Genomic DNA, 7,344 nt, shown 5'->3' on the forward strand with positions numbered 1-7,344 from the left:
GAGCATCGGATTCCTATCCTGGGTCACCTTCAGAAGCGGCTTCCATAGCACCGGCTGTTGTTCATTCTGATCCTGGACCAACACTGGAGCTTGTTGAAGCCACAGGTCTTCCTTCTCCAGCTTCATCACCAACACCAGATGAAGAGCCAGCTGGAGGGGTGGATTTCCATCCTGGGCCACTTCCAACTGGCTCCCAGACAAACAGCTGATTTGATCCAGCTCCTGTTCGAACACTGGAGCCCCATGCACCATTAAGTCCTCCATCTCCAGCACCATCTGGGGCACCAGAGGCTGAGCTAGTTGCCACACCTCCTCCACAGCAGCTCCTTATTGACAGCCAGGGGACATCTGCTCCAGAAACAGACCCTTACTTCTCACCTGAGTGGGTAGTTTTTGGGTTTTGTTGCAGTATTTTTCCAGCTCAATTTATTCTGTATAGTTTATAGTATTTTAACTGGTAGCTTTCTCGTTAAATAAAGTTTTGTATTAATAGATTTCAAATGTGTAATATAGTAGCTTTATGTACTTTCACAATCCTATTCACCATCACCAGTATCTACTTCAGAACATTTTCATCACCACTGTGATGGTTAATGTTATGTGTCGACTTGGGTAGGCCATGATTCTCAGGGTTTTGGCAGACATTAGGTAATCACACTCTATTTTATGATCAGATGTGAGCAGCCAATCAGTTAGAAGAGGCATTTCCTTGGGAACGTGGCCTGCAAATTAATACATTTCCTGGGGTATACAGCCATAAATCTGGCCAGTGCATTTTTCTCCATCCCTGTTTTGAAGGACCGCCAGAATCAGTTTGCCTTCAGATGGTAAGGCCAGCAATACACCTTCACTGTTTTATCTCAGATGTATATCAACTCTCTAGCCTTAGGTCATAATTTAATCAACAGGGAACTTAATCACCCTTCCTTTCCACAATACATCACATTGGTCCATTACATTGAAGACATTATGTTGATTGGACTTAGTAAGCAAGAAGTATCAATGACTCTAGAGTTATTGGTAGAACTTTTGCATGCTAAACCAATAAACCAAACCCAGTGCCGTCGAGTTGATTCCGACTCCTAGCGTGCTAGAGGGTGGGAATTATTCCCCAAAATTCAGATGTCTTCCACCTCAGTGAACTTCTAGGGCTCCAGTGGTGTGGGCATGTCAAGATGTTCCTTGTAAAGTGAAGGATAAGTTGATGTATCTGGCCCCTCCTACAACTAAAAAGGAGGCACAAACCCTGCTGGATGTCTTTGTATTTTGGAAGCAACATACCCCTCATTTGGGTGTGCTACTCCAGCCTATTTATCAAGTGACTTGAAAAACTGCTAGTTTTGAGTGGGGCCCAGAACAAGAGAAGGCCTTGCAACAGGTTCAGACTGACGTGTAAGCTGTTCTGCCACTTGAGCCATATGATCCAGCTGATCCAGTGATGTTTGTAGAGTCAGTTGCAAATAAAGATGCTATTTGGGGTCTTTGGCAGGCTCCTATTGGCGAATCACAGTGCAGATCTTTAGGATTTTGGAGCAAAGCCCTGCCATCCTCCACAGATAACTACTCTCCTTTTGCAAAACAGCTTTTGTCTTGTTACTGGGTCTTAGTAGAGACTGAACTCTTAACTATGGGCCACCAAATCATCAAGTGACCTGCGTCGCCCATCATGAATTGGGTGTTGTCTGACCCACAGAGCCATAAAGTTGGATGTGCACAGCAGCACTCCATCATTAAATGAAGAGGTATATATGATACAGGGCCTGAGCATGACCTGAACACTCAAGTAATTTGCATAAGGAAATGGCCCAAATGCTCAGGGTCCCCACTCCTGTCACATCACCTGCCCTCTCCCAGGCTGCACCTATGGCCTCATTGGGAGTGCCTCGTGATCATTTGCCTGAGGGAGAGAAAACTCGTGCCTGGTGTATTGATGGTTCTGCGTGATATGCAGGCACCATTTGAGTGTGCACAGCGGCACCACTGCAGCCCATTTCTGGGACTTCTCTGAAGGACAGTGGTGAAGGGATATCTTCCCAATGGCAGAACTTCAAGCAGTGCACCTCGTTGTTCACTTTGCTTGGAAGGATAAATGACCAAATATGCAATTGTACACTGATTTATGGGCTGTGGTCGATGGTTTGGCTGAATAGCCAGGGACTTGGAAGAAACATGATTGGGGAATTGGAGCCAAGGAGGTACAGGAAAGTGGTTTGTGACAGACTTCTCCGAAGGGACCAAAGAACTCACATTAATGAGTGGTGACTCCTTGTCTTTTACCAGGGACCCCTATTCCTGCATTGGGCCTTTAGGGCAGACAAAAACCATTATTGCTCTAAGCACCATTGTGGATTGAAATTATCATTGTTGGGTGTTTCATCCTGTGATCTGCTGAACTGGAATAATGAGGAGAGGCATAGTAATATGTATAGGGCCTTTCCCACTTATTACTTGTGAGATCTTTAGCAAATTAATGCCCCTCTCTGACCCTTGGTTTCCTCAGCTTTACAATGGGAGTAATATTGTCTTCCTCAGAGCAAATGGCCCCTGGTGAGGGTGAGTCTTAAAGGTGATTAGACACAAATGATGGACTTTCAGATATTCCCAGAAAGTGGACAAGGCTTGAGGGCTTCTCTTTAGGGCCTGACTGAGACATATTAATCCTACCTCAAATAATAAAAAGAGAGCAAGAGTGAGTCAGGAAGTGAAATACAAGTCAGAGACAATTTCCATACTATGTGGTCCTGGCATTAATCTCCAATCCCTACTAACGAAGAATCAAGGGACTCCTCACCTGGGTGTGGCAAGGACTTCTCTGTCCTGGCCCAATCTTTTCTTCTGTCACCAGGCTCTGCAGTCCTCACTGGTCCTCCTTTGTGTGCCACGCTGTTCCACATCAAGCCTTCAGGGATTAGGAAAGGGGCTTTCTTAAATAAATGTTCTTTGCCTGTTTTGGCTTTGACACTGAGATTGCAGAGGATTCTCATTCTTTTCCAGCCTAAAGGTACAGAGCTTTATCGGCTGTATTCCTATAGCTTTGAGGTCCCTGGGTGGCTGTAGAAGCAGCACGGGGATGGTGAGTGACCTCCTCTAACCTCACAAGGGGGAAGAGAACCAAAACCAACAGCCCCAGCCTGGCCCCATGAGATGGAGGCCAAGCACGCCTCCTCTCTGCACCGTCTTCACCAATTCTGACACCGACCTTCCCGCGCACAGCACTCTCTACTTCTCTGCTGGGCTCGATAATTCATTGCTGTGGCCACACAGAACTCACAGCCCATACTCGTTATTATGGGGTTTATTAGGGAAGTAACAGGTTACAGTTCAGCCCGAGGAACACTCAGCGATACAGTTCTTCCACAGGCCAGTCTTCTCCCAGCCATGCTCACAGGCATACTTCTTCCTGGCCCTAGGCCTCTGCCCAAAAGCACCCTCTCTCTGTGAGCTGGAAAGCGCAATGCGCAGTCTCCCTGCTGCCGCGTCTCTGCTGCCACTTCTCACTGCCTTTAGTGTTACAGTTCTCTCTCTCTCTGTCTCCTGGTTCCAGGAGCTTCTCGGCATAGGGATCCCAGGTCCAAAGACATGCTCTCCACTCTTGGCTATTCTTCTTTGGTGGTGGTGGGATCCTCTCCTTCCTGGCACTGGGGTGGCTCATTTCAAGCCCAACAGAATGGCAAACCTGACCAATCCCTTTGGTAGGCCACAATTACCATATCTGCACAGTCCCACCCAATCACTTGGGTGGGAGTTGCAAGACCATGGCTAGAAAGGCCATACAAAAGTCATCTATCACACTGCAGTGGTGCAAACAGTTTACATTGGACTACGAACCAAAAGGTTGGGGATTCAAAACCATGCAGCAGTGCCACAGAAGAAAGGCCTGGCAATCTTCTTCCATAAAGATTGCAGCCAAGTAAAGCCTATGGAGCTTGATACTACTCTGTAACAATTGGGGTCGCCATGAGCAGGAATTGATTCAACTGCAACAGGTTTTGTTTGGGTTTTCATATATCTTTAACTTTACCTTTCGCTATTGGGACATTAAGGGAATCACGCCTCCTTTTCCAAGTGAGCTGTGAAATACTGCTGCTGCCGGGTTCGCTGGGAATGGCCTTGTACTGCCTGTGCTGCTCGGCGTTCTGCCTCGCTCTGGTTTCTGCACGCTCTGATCTGCCTCGCCAGACTATGAGGGGGTTTTAAAGCCTGTGCTGTTAATTGGGTGGCAAGAGATGTAAACAGACTACGAAGGCCTCCTCTGTGTCATCATAAGCTGTGGGACAAATTGGATGTTGCACTGGGAAACATTCCCCTGTCCCCATTGCCCGCCACCCCCCCTCCCCCCCCGCCCCAGTCCAGCTACAGCTGTCTGAGGTTTTTATTTCTATGGTTTGTTGTTTAACTATTTCCTGCCCACTTCTATGCAGGCTGCCTAGGCAGTTCTCCAGCCCACACACTGTCCAGCTCAGGTGAGGCCCTGAATTCACCCTGGAACCAAGATAGAGCCAGAGAAACTGCCACCATGAGCACAAATCAGTGACACAAAGGTCCCCAGACAGACTTGTGTCCCTAAGGCCCCCAGCTGTCTGGGGCTGTTAGCTGAGCTTGAGGAGTTTTTAAATTTTAAAGCACTTCAGTCGCTAATATCAAAAGAGGCGCTTCCTAAAACATATAGTTATACTCATGGCAAGGGAATCAAATTCTGAACATCGGGACCAAGGGTAGTATTTTTTTTTTAAGGTTATGAAGTTTAGCAAGAAGCACTGTTCTGTTTATATAAATTTTATATGCAGTAATACAGAAATTTGTATTTTGGGACAAAAAACCTGAGATTCTTTGAAGGAAAAACACAAATAAGGACAGAAGAAATAATGCAGCAATGACAAGACCCCTTAGCAGTTACTCAGCCCGTGTGGTAAAATTCAGGGGGAAAATGTTCTAATTGTCCCAGTCTGGTTCCAGCTGAGTCCTTCTCAGAGGACTGAGATAAAGTATATGTGGGGGTGGGTTAGAAAGAGAGACCAAAACCCTGTTGCCGTTGAGTCGATTCCGACTCATAGTGACCCTACAGGACAGAGTAGAACTGCCCCACAGGGTTTCCAAGGAGCGGCTGGTGGATTTGAACTGCCAACTTTTTGGTTAGCATCCGAGCTCTTAACCACTGCATCACCAGGGCTTTAAGACAGAGAAAGAGAGAGAATGTAAATGTGAGTGTGCCAGCGTAAGTTGTGTTTGTAATCACGAGTGTAAATGTGAATGTGTGTGTGACTATGAATATGAGTGTACCGTATATTTGAATGTGAGTGTAAGCTGTGTGAGTGAACATGCGTGTACCAGTTTGTGAATATGTGAATATAAGTACGTGAATGTGTGTGTGTGTGAGTTGCATAAGTGTGAGTACAGGTTGTCTGGTGTGAATGTGAGTGTACAAGTCTGTGTGTAAGTGGGTGTGAGTGTGAACGTGTGTATGAGTGTAAGTTATGTGAGTGTGTGCATTTACTATGCATCCAAACATGTAACTTTTAGGGATCTCAACTTTGAAATCTCCATTATTTCTGAGCACAAACACCCCCTTGTCCCCAGCGAGGTTAGCTTGGGACTTGGTAATGGCTCTAAGAAGCTCTGGTGGTGCAGTGGTTAAGTGCTCGGCCGCTAACTGAAAGGTTGATGGTTTGAACCCACCAGCCGCTCCACAGGAGAAAGATGTGGCAGTCTGGTTCTGTAAAGACTGCAGCCTCGGAAGTACTATGGGGCAGTTCTACTCTGTCCTACAGGGTCACTGTGAATCGGAATCCACTCAACGGCAACAGGTTGTAACGTCCATTCAGCCTTATTTGCCCAGGACAGAACTCATTTATGCCTGTTGTCCTGGCATAACTTTCATTCCTTTGCAGCCATATTGATTTTTGGTTGAGGTATAACTCACATCAGTAAAGGACACAACTCTTAAGAGTACAGCCTGATGATCACTCTGGGGAAGTCTCCCAGGGTTTCTCGTCAGCCCATTTGAAAGAGGGCGGATTTCATTGTCCACAAGCATTTTACTTCCCCTGTGGTCTTTGAGGAATACTTTATACATGCTGGAGAATCAAAGGAAATGTATTGCAGCTATTTGGAAACCAGGGAGGGTTTAAATTCCATTGCCTTGACTTGATGGGCTTTAACGATGTGTCGATTCTAGAAGGTGGAAATTATTAGAAACCTTCATAGCAGTTACAATATTTTAAAGTGTCTGAACTTCCCTTTATCCCATCACTACCAGTCCAGCCTTCCCCTGACAAACTTGACTTTGGTTAAAGGAATGAGTCATCCTACTGGGAATCATATAGGAACTGTGGGAAAGAGTATGGGATTTGGAGTCGGCCAGGCTTAGCTTTGCAACTTGACTCTACCATTTGCTAGCTCTGTGTCTTTGGATATGTTGCTTTAATTTCTCTTGCCCTCAGTTTCTTAAAGTAAAAAAGGGGCAACAGGATTTACTTTGCAGAGTCGGGGTCAGGATGATATTTAATGAATATAGGGGGCCTGGCACAGGGCCAGAAACTCTGGTGGTGCAGTGGTTAAGTGCTACAGCTGCTAACCAAATGGTCAGCAGTTCGAATCTGCCAGGCACGCCTTGGAAACTCTCTGGGACAGTTCTACTCTGTCCTATAGGGTCGCTATGAGTCAGAATCAATTTGACGGCACTGGGTTTGGTTTTTTGGTTTGGCACATGGGTACCAAGTAGATGATAGCGAAGATTTAAGTCAGATTTAAGGATCAGAATAAAAGCAAAGTGTGGCAGATTATATTTTCCAAAATTGGCTGCAGGACTATTTCCAGTCTCACTCATTCTTCCAGAATTTTGCTGCTCCCTATCAAGAGGCAGGGTCTATTTCCCCTCCCTGTGAACCTGGACAAGACTTTCTGACTGCTTCAATAAACAAACAATATGGCAGAAGCAATGTTACATGACTTCAGAGGCTAGATCAAAAAGGACAATACAGCTTTTGCCTAGTCCTCTCTCTCTCTACCAAGATGCTTACCCTTGGAACTCAGCCACCATGCTGTGAGGAAGCCCATACTAGCCTACATAGAAGGACTCCATGGAGAGGCCCACACAAAGAGGAACAGAGGCCCCCAGCCAACAGCCATTATCAACCATCAGAGTTCTGAGTGAACGAGCCTTCAGAGGATCTCAGCTCTCAGTCAATGAGTTTTCCAACTGAGGTCCCAGAAATTGTGAAGCAAATACAAGACATCCCTGCTGTGTCAAATTCCTGACCCACAGGATCCATGAGCATAATAAATGGTTGTATTAGCTACGAACTTTTAGGTAAGTTTTTACACAAGCATACTAATTGGAATTCA

The sequence above is a fragment of the Elephas maximus genome, chromosome 27 (assembly GCF_024166365.1).
Source record: "Elephas maximus indicus isolate mEleMax1 chromosome 27, mEleMax1 primary haplotype, whole genome shotgun sequence".
In the NCBI taxonomy this organism is placed as follows: Eukaryota; Metazoa; Chordata; class Mammalia; order Proboscidea; family Elephantidae; genus Elephas; species Elephas maximus.